This window comes from Meriones unguiculatus, chromosome 2 (assembly GCF_030254825.1).
Source record: "Meriones unguiculatus strain TT.TT164.6M chromosome 2, Bangor_MerUng_6.1, whole genome shotgun sequence".
Lineage (NCBI taxonomy): Eukaryota > Metazoa > Chordata > Mammalia > Rodentia > Muridae > Meriones > Meriones unguiculatus.
The window spans coordinates 158,229,452-158,245,231 of record NC_083350.1 but is presented as its reverse complement, the minus strand read 5'-3'; the positions used below and the strand labels follow the sequence as shown (position 1 = coordinate 158,245,231).

General features: G+C 39.7%; 1 protein-coding gene across 7 annotated transcripts in view; it reads left to right on the top strand.

Moving 5' to 3' along the window:
* The window catches only part of Elf2 (E74 like ETS transcription factor 2), an 81,453-nt gene that overhangs the window by 42,142 nt on the left and 23,531 nt on the right, over positions 1 to 15,780 (top strand). The gene's annotated exons all lie outside the window — the stretch shown is intronic.

Sequence of the window (15,780 nt, the reverse complement as noted above, 5' to 3'; positions counted from 1 at the left end):
ACTCAAAGAGACTCTCCCACCTCTGCCTCCTGAATGCTGGAATTACAGGTGTGTGCCACCATGCCTGGCTTGGTCTGTGATTTGACTTGACAGTTTTCATTTTCATAAGTCTTTAGGTGATATTAATGCTGCTTTGATAATCTCTCTTGACTGCCAGGAACAGATAAAGGAAAAGTGAGCTGCTTTTACCCTAAAATCCAATGATCACTGTACTTTCTTACGCTGATATAATTACTACAGTAGTAACAGGGATAAAAGATGTTAAAATTCTTTTATGTGCTTAAAATACATTATTAACTTTAATTTTTGAATAAGGGCTATTGAGATGGCTTAATGACTAAAGGTGCTTGATCTCACTCCTGAAGATGTGAGTTTGGTCTCTAGAACTCACATGGTGGAAGGAAGGAACTGTACCTGAACACTGTCTTCTGACCTCCACACTCAGACTGTGTCATGGGCACCTTTCCAATGTACAGTAAAGACGTAAAGTAATAATAAAGATTCGTTGATCACTTACTATATGTCAGGTACTGTTTAAGGCCTGGGCTTCAGTGACAGAGAAGATAAGCAGTTTCTGCTTTTTGGGAATTAATGTAAAGAACATGTAAGTTCATCATACTTCAAAGCCTCATGTCATGTGTCAGATTATATAACAACCGAAAGTCCTCTTTAGATAATACTTAGAAACAGACTGAAGAAAATTGGTGGATCATTCCTCTCAAGATATGGAGGCACAGATGTCCTTGCTGGGTCCCCTTACAGCTGAGAGGCTGGCAGTTTTAATGTAAGCCACATTTAAATTTCATCATCAAAGCATGGTGATGCAAGCCTTTAATACCAGCATTTGGGAGATGGACCTAGGTGGGGCTCCATGAGTTTGAGGCTCACCAGGTCTACAAATGAAGTTCCAGGACAGCTAGAGCTACATAAAATAATAAAATAAAATAATTAAAATTTCATCATTGAGGATAGGGTTGACAAGCAATTGCTTTAGAGGCAGATGAGCTGGCAAGTCAAATGGGATAAGCGAATGTTCCAAATATTATCATTTGTCTATGTGTGTGATGGAGGTGATATAGCTTTCTACCTTTCTCTCTTCCTTTCTCCTTTCTCTATCTCTCTTTTCCCCCTTTAAATTCTTTCAGGTGAGTTCTGTTGCACATAAGGATGAAATTCAATAGATTATTATTTTTTCTTTGCAGTGCTGGGAATTAAACTCAGGCCCTTACAAATGCAATGCAAGTATTTTACAGCTGAGCCATCCTTGATTTGTTTTGTTTTGTTTTTGTTTTTGGCAGGTTCCTTCCTGCCTTGGCTTCTACCTCCCAAGTGCTGGGATTGTAGACTATGTGTTAACTATGGCTGGCATTACTTTGGGAGGAGCTCCTTTCATATGTTTAGAAGTAGTAAGGGCAAACAGAACAAAAACAACAAAAATAAAAACAAACAAACAAACAAAAACCCAACAAAAACAAAAACCTCTCAAAAATACCAAGTTTCATTATTATATTGCCAGGAGAACAGTTCTTAGGGTTTTATATACTAACATACTTTACACTCAGGAACACCATGCTAAATAACTTTTGTGAGTGTAGAAGCAGGTATTTAAACTCAGAGTTAGTAGGCTCACAAGCATATCCTCAAGCATTGTAGTGTGATGAACTTGTAATATCCTGTTTCTTCTCCACACACACAAACACACATACTGACTTTTAACTGCTTCTGTTAATCTAAATTCTGTTGGGTGTTGGGCTGGAGAGATGGCACAGTGCTTAAGATCCTTGGCTGTTCTTCCAGCAGATCCAGGTTTGATTCAGCACTTGTATGGTGACTCAAACATCTTAACTCTAGTTCCAGGGCATCCCATGTCTTCCTCTGATTGTCATATGCACTACTTGAAAAGTGGTGTACAGGAAGTCATACATGCAGGCAAAATACTCCCACTCATGGGAAATATATATATATTAAAAAAGCAAGCTTTTAAGAAGTTCTGTTAGGTTTCAACATATGCTAGTTTCTTTTTTAAAGTATTCATTTTTATTTTACATATTGAGTGTAAGCCACATGTGTTCAGGTTACTTTGGAGGCCGGAAGAGGGCATTGGATCTCCTGGAGCTGGAGGTACAGATAGTTGTGAGCTGCCTAATGTGTGTGTGGAGAACCAAAGTGGGTCCTTTGGAAGAACAGGAAATGCCCTTAATGGTCAAGCCATTTCTTCATCCCCAACATATGCTGTTTTACTTTCTGGAACAGATTGCCTTCCCTATTTCAGTTTCTCTTTTGACATTTTTATCATAGGCTAGCACTTACAGCCTTGAGATAAACTAGAAAATAGGATGCCACATGAGGTAGTAAATACTTTCCAAAAATTCAAACCACAAGAAATGGTTTGAACTTTTGGAAATGAGAATTCAGTGTAAATTTGGTGAACTGGCTTGGCTCATTTTGTGCTGAGGATGAAGGAAAGTGTGGAGATGGTAAATGAGAGAGGGGAGTGAGAGGTGTGTGTGATGGCCTCTACAAGTTTCTGTTAGTTAGCCAAACTCATTCAGAGTCTGGCTGTGGTTTGGTGCCATCTGGTGGTGCTTATGTGCTTTTATTGGTGTTCTTTGTTGACAAGAGTAGCAGATGGGAAACAATGACAGCTTTTTGCTTTTCTTTGAGATAGGGTCTCATGTAGCTTAGGCTTGCCTCAGACTCTCATTGTAGTAGAGAATTATTTAAACTCCTCACCCTGCCTACCTTTCACTTCTCATGTGTGGATGACAGGCATGAGCTGCTTTGTTCAGCTCTTGGATGCATTGGTTCTAGGGCCCTTCCTCTTCCTCAGTACCCATATCCACGAGGGAAGCTGTAATCCCAGTACTTGAGAGGCTGAGGTAAAAGGATTGTGAGTTCAAGACCAGCCTGGGCTGCGTAGTGAAATCTTGTCTTAAAAACAAACCTCACTGCCACTCAAGTTCCATATACAAAACGACATGTTTCTGAATAGCCCTTGTGCACTCTTTATACCTTACACGTCGTCATTCTAATACCTATTACATAGTTGTTAGACAGGAAAAAGGCTCTCTATGGTCAGTACCAATGCAACCCCCCTCAAAGACTGTCAGTTCATAGGTGATTGAACCCAAAGATGTGGAACTCATTGGACTCATTGACTTAGCGAGTTCATGTATTCATGAAGTTGTACCCAGCTGTATTATGTTTGCATTTATTTGATTGAATTTTCATGATGTGCTCCATAAAGTCCCAGGAGACCATTTTCTTAATTGTTGAGAAGACACCCTGAGCCAGAACAGAGCTCTAGGAATTTTGTGGTTTATTTAGAGACCGGCAGTCTGTGCAGTTGCAGTTCCGCTACTTCAGCAGCTATAGTAGGTGTGGTTAGAGAGGCTGGAAGGGATTAAGTCATGCAGCAAGAGTGAAGCAGAAGTTGTAGCTTTGACTCCAAGTGTGGTCGCACATGCCTGTGGTCCTCCCATCAGGAAGTTGAGGTAAGATGAGCATGAGTTTGACCCAGTGTGGTTTACAGTGTAAGTTCACGTCTCTAAACAAACAAAACCCAAGAAACAGCTTGTAAAATGCTAAATTGGGGGTTAGACTCCGGAATAATTAAACTTTATCTAACTTAACAAATGGGGAAAATGATGGGTATCAAAAATCATACATCAGGATAATAGAAGTCTAAAATGTGTCAAATTATATCACAGTCATTCACTGTAGTCTTTCTTTCTTTCTTTCTTTGTTTTTTTTTTTTTTTTTTTCTTTCTTTGAGACAGGGTTTCTCTACTGGCTGTCCTGGAACTCACTCTGTAGACCAGGCTGGCCTCGAACTCAGATCCATCTGCCTCTGCTGGGATTCAAGGCGTGAGCCACTACTGCTTGGCTACATCTACTGTTTATAATAGACGAACTAGTAGAAACAGGTGACAAATGACAGATAAAAAAAATCTATAAAATGGATAAACATTTCACCAGAAAAACAATAACTGAAGGAAATGTCAGTAATAAGAGTTTAGGGTGAGTATCTTTAATTAGGACAATGGGGGCTTTAAGATTCGGGAGAAGTAGTTCTGAACCATTAACTTATGAGCTTCTGTCAAAACAGCTGTGAAGCAGAAAAAGCAAAACCAAGGTGTAAAGCAGGTTTCCATGATTAAACAAATAGTACTTTGGGTGCCTGGAGAGCTGATCCAGTGGTTAGGATTACTTAACTGCTTTTGCAGAGGATCCAAGCTCAGTTTTCAGCATGGTTCCACATCAGGTGGCTCACAGCTGCCTGTAAACCCCTGTTCTAGGGAATCTGACACCTTCTTGCCTTGACAGAAACCTCCATGCATACACTATATGCTCACACAAACTTGTGCATTTAAAAAAGAATATGTCCAGATGGTGTCAGCACATGACTTTATCCCAGCACTCAGACTTAGGAGACAGGGCCTAGGGGAATCTCTGAGCTCTAGGACAGCGAGGGTAACAAAGGTCCTGTCTCAAAGAAAGAAAGAAAAAGAAAAAATATTTAAAAGATAAGTGTAGAGATGCTCACTGGTAGTTGGTACTGTAAAGGTACTTGCCACCAGGCCTGGCAGCCTGGGTTTGAGTCAGAGGACCCTCATGGCGGAGGGAGAGAACCCCGGTGAGTTGACTGCTGCCTCCACAAGTGCACCATGGCATGAACATGGTCACACACATGTGTAAGTATAAACACACAATAAAATATCTATAACAATACTTAAAATAGAACCTACTGGAAAATACAGTAGCTTTAAAGATACTTTGTAGTGCTGGGAAGAAGGTTCAGCACTTAAAAACACTCCATGTTCTTGCAGAAGACCAAGGTTCAGTTAGCAGCACTCAGATGGAGACTTGCAACCATCCATAACTCCAGTCCCAGGGCAAGCCTGGATACTTGCTTCTGACCTCAGCGGGACCCAGGCACGCACATGGCACACAAACATACATGCAGTCAAAACATACATACATATAAAAATAAAACAAATCTAAAAAGTTATTTCCTTGGAAATAAAAATGGTTAATATAATGAGCTATGTTTATACCTAGATGCCAATAAAGGACTAAACCAAGACTAAAACCAAATAAAATAGCCAATAGTAACCAAGCACAGTTTTTTTTGTTTTTTTCTTTTTCTTTTGCTTGTTCTCTTTGAGATGGGATCCCATGTAGATTATGCCAGCCTCAGGCTTTTTACGATATAGAGGCTGACCTGGAAGTCCTGACCTTCTCTACCTTCCACCTTTTAAGCGCTGGGATTACAATAAGCGAAGAGTAAAATATTGTTAATTGTGAAACCTTCAAACCAAATAAATATAAAAGCAACAACATCAAAATTATTGAAAGAGAAAATAAATCAGAAAAAATGGACAAATTGCTAAAATTAAGGAAAAATAATCACTAGGAATAAAAGTATATGACAGAGTTAAAAAAAAATCACAAAAGCACCCTTTTGGAGAGGGACTGTGGTTTCACTCTGATGCTAATTCAAGCTCATTTGTTTTTCCTTTAATAAACTCTCTCCTTTCCTGTACCAAAAAGCATAGGTCAAAGCTGGGTGGTGGGTTGGTGGTGGCGGCGCATGCCTTTAACCTCCACACGGGAGGCAGAGGCAGGCGCATCTATTGAGTTGGAGGCCACGCTGGTCTACAGAGTCCCGATCAGCCAAGGCTACACAATAAAACCCTGTTTCAGAAAACCAAAAACCAAAACCAAACCAAAAACCAAAGAACCAACCAACCAAAACAAACAAGCAAAATGTAATTCAAAAGAAAACTTTGAGTAAGCTTCTGCTATGGAATTTGAAAACTTTATAAGACAGATAATGATGAAAATATATGAAATTATGGGGGCAGGAGGAAAGGTTAACCATAACAAGTTGTATGAAAAAAAGCTGTTGCAAACTACTCTCTTGTAACTTAGTTAAAAATATTATTAAAGAAAAGACCGAAGATGTCCTGCGTGGCAGATAATGCTGTTCCTAGAGCCTTGGTTCACTAAATCAAAAACCCCTAATCAGGTGGATACCTCCGTGTGAGTTGTTGGCTGGCAGTCCTCAGAGTCCTTTAGAACAAAATTGGCTCTGGCCATTCCTCGACTGCCCTGAACTAGATGGTAGGACCTTGCTGCTGAAGATCTGTACTGTGGTTACAAGATCGAGAAAGTAGCTGGAATGGCGTTAGAAACTTCCTGTCTGCTGGTTAGCTTTCCTAGTGCTAGACAGCCACCATGCAGATTGCTGGGAGACAAAGACCTCAGTATCTTATACAGTTACAAATGGTGAGAACTTCCAAACCAACCTGCTAGGAAGGTGTCTCTGCTTGGATTTGAGGCTGGTGACACAGGAGGGAACCCGTACATGGACCTTTAAACCTCCTCAGAAACACATGGCTAGGGAAGTGATAGGCCTCAGTGGGGATCTTGGTACTGTTCTTTAAGTTGATACAGGGCTAGAGTGCCTTATGAGTACCTAGGCTCACACCCATGGACAAATGCTATGCTTACTCTTAATGACAGATGCTTCCCTTTGCCATAATAGTGGTGAATGTGGAGATCCACAGCTGCTCTAGGTGATGAGAATAAATCAAGGATGAGTGTGCAGTCTTCAACAAGATATTTCTGTTACTACTTCTGAGGCTGAGGAAGCCTCCAAGGTGGGAAGACTGTAAGCTGGAAAATAAGAAGGCCTGTGTGCAAAACTCCACCTTGGGCATGACGAAGCCACCGCTGTCTTGAACACAGAAGATGTAGTTACCTGCCTTAGGAATTGCATGTGACTAGACCTGTCAACAGGCAGTTGTGGATGGGGGATGGGCTCATGGGTCCCAACCCCTCGCTGCTGAACTACTGGATGCTGAAACATTCTATCAGGGGGAATCACGTCTTTTTAGCTGTGTACTTTTGGTGAGCCCACCAAGCTCCAGTGGATAGTTCCAAACCTATGATCACACAGATAATTAAATTCATTGGTTCACAAAACAAAACAAAGCATTAATGTGGGAAAGGGATTTCTAAGGAAAAAGGGAATAAGAGTGGAAAGGAAGAGTAATTAGAGTGCAATTTATTCATGTATGAAATATTGACAAATAAGAAAATACCTGTTAGAAGTGTTTAAAGTGAAATTAGGCTGTGAGATGGTTGGGCAGGTGAAGGCACTTGCTGTCAAGCTGTGTTCACTCCTGGAGACCCACACAGTGGGAGGGCAGAGCTGAGTCTCCCGGTTGTTCTCTGACCTCCACACATGTACTGTGCCACGTACCTGCCTCTCCCCACAATAAAATTTTTAAATAAAATAAAAAGAAAAACAAAATTTCTAGTGATACTCTTCCATGAACATAGCTTCATTTATTCCAAATAAAGACTGTAAATGAAAAAAATACAATAAATTCGTAGTAGGATTGCAAGAGCAGTTATGATGTTAAAAAAAAAAACTGTTCATGATGAAATCACCATGTGATTAGACTGAACGAAAAGTACCCATGTAACAATTTCAACAGCTCCAACACACATTCGTTAAAATGTAGTGTCTACTGAGGATAAAGACTTAATTGAAAGCTTGTAAGGGGTATTATTAAAAATGTACAGTAAACTGAGCATGGTGGCCCATGAACAGAATCTCGGGACTTGGGGAAGCAAGCCTCAAATTCAAGGAAACCTGGGCTATACAGCAAGACTGCCTTAAAAAAACAAAACAAAACAACAACAACAAAAAAACAAGAACAGCAAAAAACAAAACAAAAACAACTTGCAGTAAGCATCATTTAGTGGGGAAGAAGGATGCCAGTAAGGTCTTTACACCTTAGCGTTACCCGAGGTCCTAGCAATGCAGTAACGTAAAGGGAGTTTTGTTGCTGTGGAGCAACACCTTGACTGTGACCAAAAGCAACTTGTGTAGGAAAGGGCTTATTTCATCTCAAGTGCCAGCAAAGTCAGGATAAGTTCTCAAGCAGGGCAGGAACTGAAACAGAGGCCCTGGAGGGGTACTGCTTACTTATTGGCTTGCTTCCTGTAGGTTGCTTAGCTTTTTCTTTTTTTTTTTTTAAAGATTCTATTTATCTTATGTAAATGAGTGCCCTATCTGCCTGTACACCTGCATGCCAGAAGAAGATAACTATCTCATCACAGATAGTTACGAGCCACCATGTGGTTGCGGGGAATTGAATTCAGGACCTCTGGAAAGTGCTCTTAATAGCTGAGCCATCTCTCCAGCTCTAGCTTGTTTTCTTATACACCCCAGGATCACCTACCCATCACTACCTGTGATGGTCTGGGCCCTTCTACACAGCATTATCCACAGGACAACTGAGCTCTCCAACTGACCTATGTGAAGTTGAGGATAAAACTAGGCAGCACAGGAGGAAACTCTTTAATGATGAGGGCTAAGGTATGGCTTAGCTGTACAGTGCTTTCCCTGTGTGTACAAAGCTCTGAGTTCAATTGCTAGTACCATGCAGACACATCAAAACCAGTGTCATGCTTTGCAAATGGATTACCATTTAGAAATCTAAAAGACTACTCATATATACTTAAAAAAAACCTCTCATACATTATATCCCTACTGTAGTTTTTCCTTTTCTCATACATTACACTCCAACGGCAGGTTCTGGTCCCTCCACAACTCCTGGTGTCCCCCCTCTACCCCAGATCCAATCCTCCTGTGTTTCTCTTCAAAAACAGAGTAGGCCTCCTACATATATCAACAGAACATGGCATAAGAAATTACAGTAAGGCTGGATGAGGCAACCCAGTAGGGGGAATGGGTTCTAAGAGCAGGCAGAAGAATGAGAGACATCCCCCCACTCCCACTGTTACGAGTTCCACAAGTACACCAAACTACACAACTGTAACATAGAGGGAGGACGTGGCTCAGACCAAAACAGGCTCCCTTGAGTGCTGCTTCAGTCTGTGAGCCTCTTATGAGCCCTGCTTACTTGATTCTGCTGGCTGTGTTCTTGTAGTGCCCTTGACTCCTCTGGCTCCTACAATCCTTCCTCTCCCTCTTCTGTGGAGTTCCCTGGCTCCGCCTAGTGTTTGGCTGTGGGTCTCTGCATCTGCTCCATCAGCTGCTGGACGATGCCTCTCATGACAGTTGGGCTAGGCACTGATTTACTCATATCTCCTATTAAAGTTGCTATGAAGGTTCATCACACAAAAAGAAAAAGTATCAGCATTGCTGTATACAACAGCAATAATCATTAAGAAAATGAAATATAATCTCACAGTAAAATCCAAACCAAATAGAAGAATCTTTATTAAGTACCTACGAATAAATCTGACAGCATGACATATGACCTGTTTACCACAGTAATGTCTCACTCGTTGTAAACCTAAGTGGATCAGAGTTATTTATTCTTTTAATCTTTAATCCAAAAATACATACGAAAACTGAGCATAATAAATCTATTCTTCCTTCTCCAGCTAATGTAAAACCCAGTTTCCTTCTAGTCAAAATTCATGAGGTTTTGCTTTTGGCAGAATTTGACAAGCTCTTTTTAAAATAAAGACCTTAATAGAGTCTAGGCCAGCAGTTCTCAACCTGTGGGTTGTGATGCCTTTCACAAACCTCTATCTTCATGAAAATTTACATTATAATTACATTATGCAAAATTACAGTTATGAAGTAGCAACAGAAAGTTTTGTGGTTGGGGTCATCACAACATAAAGAACTGTATTAAAGTGTTGTAGGAAGGTTGAGAATCACTGCTCTAGACAGTTCTGTGAAAGAAGAACGGGTCTGTATACTTGCCATGAGTCCACAAAGAATGGTTCTTGGGCAGGAGGAGGGGAAGGAAAGGAAGGAAAAAAGTGTCTGAAGCTGTGGAAAATACAAAATTACAAGCATGTCGGGGTATATCGATAATCTCAGTACGGCCAAGGCAAGTTCAAGGCTAGAGCTATATAGAGAGTTCCTGTGTAAAAGAGGAGAGGGCCTGGAAAGGTGGCTCAGTGGTTAAGAGCGCTAGCTGCTCTTCTAGAGGACTTGAGTTCAATTCCCAGCACCCACATGGCAGTTCACACCTGTCTGTACCTTCTCTTCCAGAGGACCTGACAAAACACCAGTGCACATAAAAAAAGTGGCTCAGCAGTTAAGGACACTGGCTGCTCTTCCAGAGGACCGTGGCCCCACTCACATGGTGGTTTCTAACTCTGGTTCTAGGGGATCCAACAGCCTCTTCTGGGGTCTATGGATATCAGGCATGAATGTGGTGTACAGAGTGACATCCAAGCAAAACAGCATAAAATTTAAAAACAATTACAGCCTTATATTTTTAAGAAAAACAAAAACAAAAACAAAAACAAACAGGTGACAGGACTACAGTATGAAGTGTTATCACAGACGATCCATGGAACAAAATAGAGATCTTAGAAACAGACTCACAAAGATACATAACAGTCAAGCGCTTACAAACGAATGAGAGGCTGCTGTGGTGACACACACCCTCAGTCCCAGCTCTTGGAATGAAGAGGCAGGTGGATTTCTGAGTTCCAGGCCAGCCTAGTTTACAGAGCAAGTTCTAGGACAGCCAGGGCTACACAGAGAAACCATATCTTAAATACCAAACAAACCCAAAACAAAACAAATGAGAGAAAGAGAGGAGAAAACGTGAAAGAAAAAATTTACTGCAGGGAAGTAATTTTGCAAGATACAACAAAGAAGGTCTAGAAACAGAAGGTGTATATCCATATCTAGAATTTATCTTTACACCCTGATTAAATGCTATTAGATGTCTCAGGTTCCTATCTTTCTTAGTAAAGCATGCATGTTCCTTGTCCTACATCTAATGAGTTACTTGGAGTACTTGTTGCATATATGGTTATTGTGATAAGTCACGTTTTCCTCCTTTATGAATTGGTCACATGTTGACTGCATTGCAATTCAGGAATGGAAGTTACTTATTGTTGTTATGGGAAGGTCTTTTAATCTTTGCATGAATTTCATTTTCTTACATCCCCCCCCCCCCAAGACAGGGTTTCTCTGTGTTGTCTTGGCTGTCCTGGACTTGCTTTGTTGACCAGGCAGAACTCACAGAGATCTCTGCCTCTCCCTCCCTGAGTGCTGGGATTACAGGCATGCGCCACTGCACCTGGCTCTTACATTGTTCTTAACTAGGTTTAGAATCAAGATTACACTGGCCTCAAAAAATACAGGTGGCTCTCACTTATTTTTCCCTGTTTTCAGCAAAGAATTGTATATTAATTAAAATATTAAAATTGATGAGAATTGTAGTATTTAAAAAGGTATTTAAGTCTGGAGTTTTTTGAATAGAAAAGATTTTAGACATTTTAAGTTTTTACCATTTCTTTCTTTGAAATTTACCATTTCAGCTATAAAGCTGAAAGCTATAAAGCATGTGTATATTTTCCAGTGATTTACAGGCTTTACTCAGGTGTCATATTTATTACCATAAGGGTTCCTAAAGCATGTTATTGGATGATGGGTAGCTATTCAATATTCTGTATTTGCTATCCAGATAAGTATATATTATGAATATATTCAGCACATGTTATATTTTATTTTCTCTTATGATAATTCTTTCTGAGTCTTTCCAAAAGCACCTTTTGGCTTTACGAATCTTCTGTTTTTAAAAATTGTTTGCAGTTGTATTGTTTCATTTTTCCTCCTCTTATTTTCTTTCTTCCTCTTTCTTTGGCTTACTCAATTTTTCCATTTTTCTGAGTTGAATGCTTAGTTTATTTATTCTATATAGTCCTGCTGTCTTGGAGCTCATTATGTAGACTAGGCTGGCCTTAAACTCACAGAAATCCGCCTGCCTTGGCCCTCCAGTGCTGGGGATAACTCTGCACCACGACACAATGCAGTTTATTAATTAATTTTAGGAGTATTCCTGCCTGCTCACTGTACTGTTTCAGCTGTCACATGTAGTTTGACATTTTGCATTTTATAATCCTGAATATTAAATATTTTTTTAATTTAGTGTGTGTGTGCCTGTGTGTGTGTGCGCGCAACACATAGGCAAGTGTATAGACTCAGTCAGTTCTTGCCTTTATCAAATGAATCATCTTTGTCAATCCCCTAAGTATTTAACTTTTCTGTAATTTACTTTTTTTATCTGAAATATTATTTGTCTTGTATGAGAAAATAGGTATAATTTGACATCAAAAATTGAAATTTTGTAGGACGACCAATATGAGTTATAGATATGTCAAGCAACAGGCTGTTAGAAGGTAACTGAAACATAAGTGTTACAATCTAGGATATGTTGTCATTCTTCAGACAAGAAAAGACAGCCTAGCCTACCCATCCAGCTAGAGGCCATTGACAAGGAACTTGTCTCAAAAGAAAAAAGTGAGAGTTTTGAGGAAAAAAGCCACCAAGTCTGACCCCACACTCACTTAGCCTGTAATTCCCGGACTCTGTTGATAGAGGAGGAGTGCTGGACCTCCTGAAGTGCACAGCAAGTTTATAGCTAACCCGAGTTACATGAGACTTTGTGTCACTACCCCCTCCTCCCCAACCCCAAAGGTCTCAGCAGGCTATAGCTCAGTGGCAGAGATTTCTGTTAGCATGTCTGAGGCTCTAGGTTCAATCATTACCACTGGAAAACAAGTGAAAAACAAACAGACAAAAAACCCTCTTAGAGAAAGGGAACCTGGATGGAGAGATGGCTACGCAGTTACGAGCGTGTACTAAAGGACCCAAGTTCAGTTGCCAGCAACCATGTCAGGTGGTTCATACACCTGCCTGTCCATGTAGGTATTCCAACTCGTCTGGCCTTTTTGAGTACCTGCACTCGTATGTGCATACTACACAGAGATAGACATATAATTTAAAATAATAGTTATATTAAAAAATTTAAGTGGTGTTGCATACCTGTAATCCCAGCACTCAGGGAAGCAGAGGCAGGTGGAGCTTGAGCCTCTGTGAGCTTGAGGCTAGCCTGGTCTACAAAGGGAGTTCAAGACAGCCAAGGCTACACAAGAAAGAAAACCCTGTCTTAAATGTTTTTTTGTTTTTTTTTTAAAGGAGCATGTTTTTACTTACATTCAGAGGGACTGAATGTAGCTCTTTAATGAAAAGAGTATATGCAGTGACATTCATTTAACCAGAGTGTGGAGCAATATGTTCACAAAACATGTAAATATACTCATGTAACAGTATAGACTCGAAGGATTATTACATTTGAATAATTGATTTGAAGAATATAGTGATTTTCACCCTCTGTTTCTTTCTGTTACTTTTAGTTGATTAACAGACTATTTCCCAATTTATCACTTTAAAATACCAACTATTTACTATTCTACAGTTTTTGAGGTTAACGGTTAGGGTGTGACCTGGAGGCACGATCCTGGCTGAGGGTCTTCCATGAGGCTGCAGTCTTGTCAGTTGGGATGTCACCTCAAAACCTGACTGAAGCTGGAGTCCGTCTCCCAGACAGCTCACTGTTAGTGCCTTGGTTCATGCCCACTGTCTGGCTTTGCCTTCTTGCTGGAGTGGCCTCCTCCCAGGGCTGTGACCCAGTTACTTCAGCCTTCCCTGTTTGTTAAAAGTAAGGATTTAAGTTCAGTGAGAGGAATATTAAGCTATGTCTCTCTGAGGAGGAACTATAAGAAAGAAACTATGAGAAAATATGACATAAGTAGGATGTTACTTTTGTTCCTGGGGAGTGGTTGAGAGTAAGGGTGCTGGTGTCAGAGTATTTGGGTTCAAATTCTGATCCTTTTATAACTATAACTTTAAGCAAAGGACCCTGAGATCCTTCGCCAGTAAACAGAATAGTAATATCTGCTATACAGGGATGTGGACAGAATACATAAAAAGAAATGAAGGTAAAGTAGTTAGCACACAGGTTTTTATTCAGTAAGCAGTAAGACCTGATATTACCTTTAAAAAAAAATCTTTCTGCCAGGACTTATAAATAATTTTTATAGTGTTGTCTTTCTGTAGTATTATTGGGAGAACACTTTTTAAAAAAAATATTATGTATACAATGTTCTACCAGCATAACAGAAGAGGGCACCAGATCTTATTATAAATGGTTGTGAGCCACCATGTGGTTGCTGGGAATTGAACTCAGGATCTCTAGAAGAGCAGCCAGTGCTCTTAACCACTTAGCCATCTCTTACGCCTGCGAATATGATTTTTTAAGGTTTTTACCCTAAAAGCCTGTATATTCATACTTAGTTACTAACTTTTTGATTGTGGAGACTTGAAAAATGCAAAGTGTCTGTATAATCATAAAGGTATGCATATTAGATTATTGATAAACACCATATTTCCACTTTGTGCCAGCATACATTCTAGTAGTAGCCCATCCTACTTATTCTCAGTAAAGTGTTGGTGGCTTTTGAAAGCCTGTTTAAGGCAGGGCAGACTTGCTTTAACACTGGGGGCATTCTGCTTTTATATGTTCTGAATATATAGGAATGCTGTGTTTTCCAGGCTTTGAATTATTTTCTCTGTATATTTTTATGAATATAAATTATTATGCAAGGATATATACAGCTTCTGTTCTCTTGATACGTAAAATGTAAGTCAGACATGATGCATATAATTAGGATGTACATTCAGCAAAGCATATACATGCTTCTGTACACACACATTGCTTCAGATATATCTGAAATATAGTAAGGTAAAAGTTGTGTCAGATTTCAAACTGATCCTATATTGAGAATACTATTTAATTGTTTTTAAGCCACTTTTAATTGCCATCTAAACACCACACAAACACATACACACACCTTTGGTTTCCATTTCCTTAGTAAACAGAATACATGGAAAATGGGTTACTGGAGTAGAAATTCTGATTTGGTATCAGCTTGAATGATCTGCCTAAAGTCATCAAATTACCCTTTAGTATTTATCTTTCTTGATAAACTGTTAAAGATACTGTCAGTCAATGGGAGATGCTTTCAAAATTTTAGCAATGAAAACTGAAAGCTATCAGATAGCTGATTCCTTTTGTCCTGTGCATGGCAGTCTTAAGTAAACCTATCTGATCTGTATTGGTGTTATAAAACCATATTGTATTACTGTCAAACTTTTTATTTATAAGCACACGCCGTGCGGTTTACTCAATTCAAATTTGTAAACCTACCATTACAGATGCTTATTTTTTATTCAATAAATTTTTTATTGAACACATAGACCACTGGAAGTGCATAAACTATGTGACAATCAACTTCAGGGTAACATTTTGCTTCAGCTTTTACGTTAAGAAATTCTTAAACAGTCAAGGTATTTAATTAGGTCTTATTCCCTATATTTCCACTAATTTATAGCCGCTAACTGGCCATTTATTTTCTTTTTCTACTATAGTATTTGTAAGGTTAGTTTCAAGGAAAACTTTTAAAAATAGATTACCTAGGACATGAACGAATACGCTCATTTGTCCAAGTGAACCAAATAGAAGAGAGGGCACACGAAATTTCCTGACCAGCAAGCGGAGCGCCTCTAATCCCGTCTCCGGAGGCTGGCCGCTGCCCGCTGCTGTTTACTAATTACCTGTCTAGTGTACTCTGACTTCTGCAGACAAGTGGGCCAAGTCGTCTGTGAAGTAGTTGAAGACGCCTGACTTCCCTAATGATGTTTTTAGAATTTTCTAGGTACGAATTTTTTTTTTTTTTTTTAAGTGCAGGTCTTTCAAGTGGTTGTATGTTGGATGAGCTCTGAAAGGCCAAAAGAAATTAAAAAGCCACCTCCATGTGCAGCTGCGGGACTAGGTATTAGGTGGCTTCTAGGAAGAAAAATTTGATTCATGGCTCTTTTCCAGAGGGGACATTTGCAGACTTCGCTTCCGCAGAACGTGA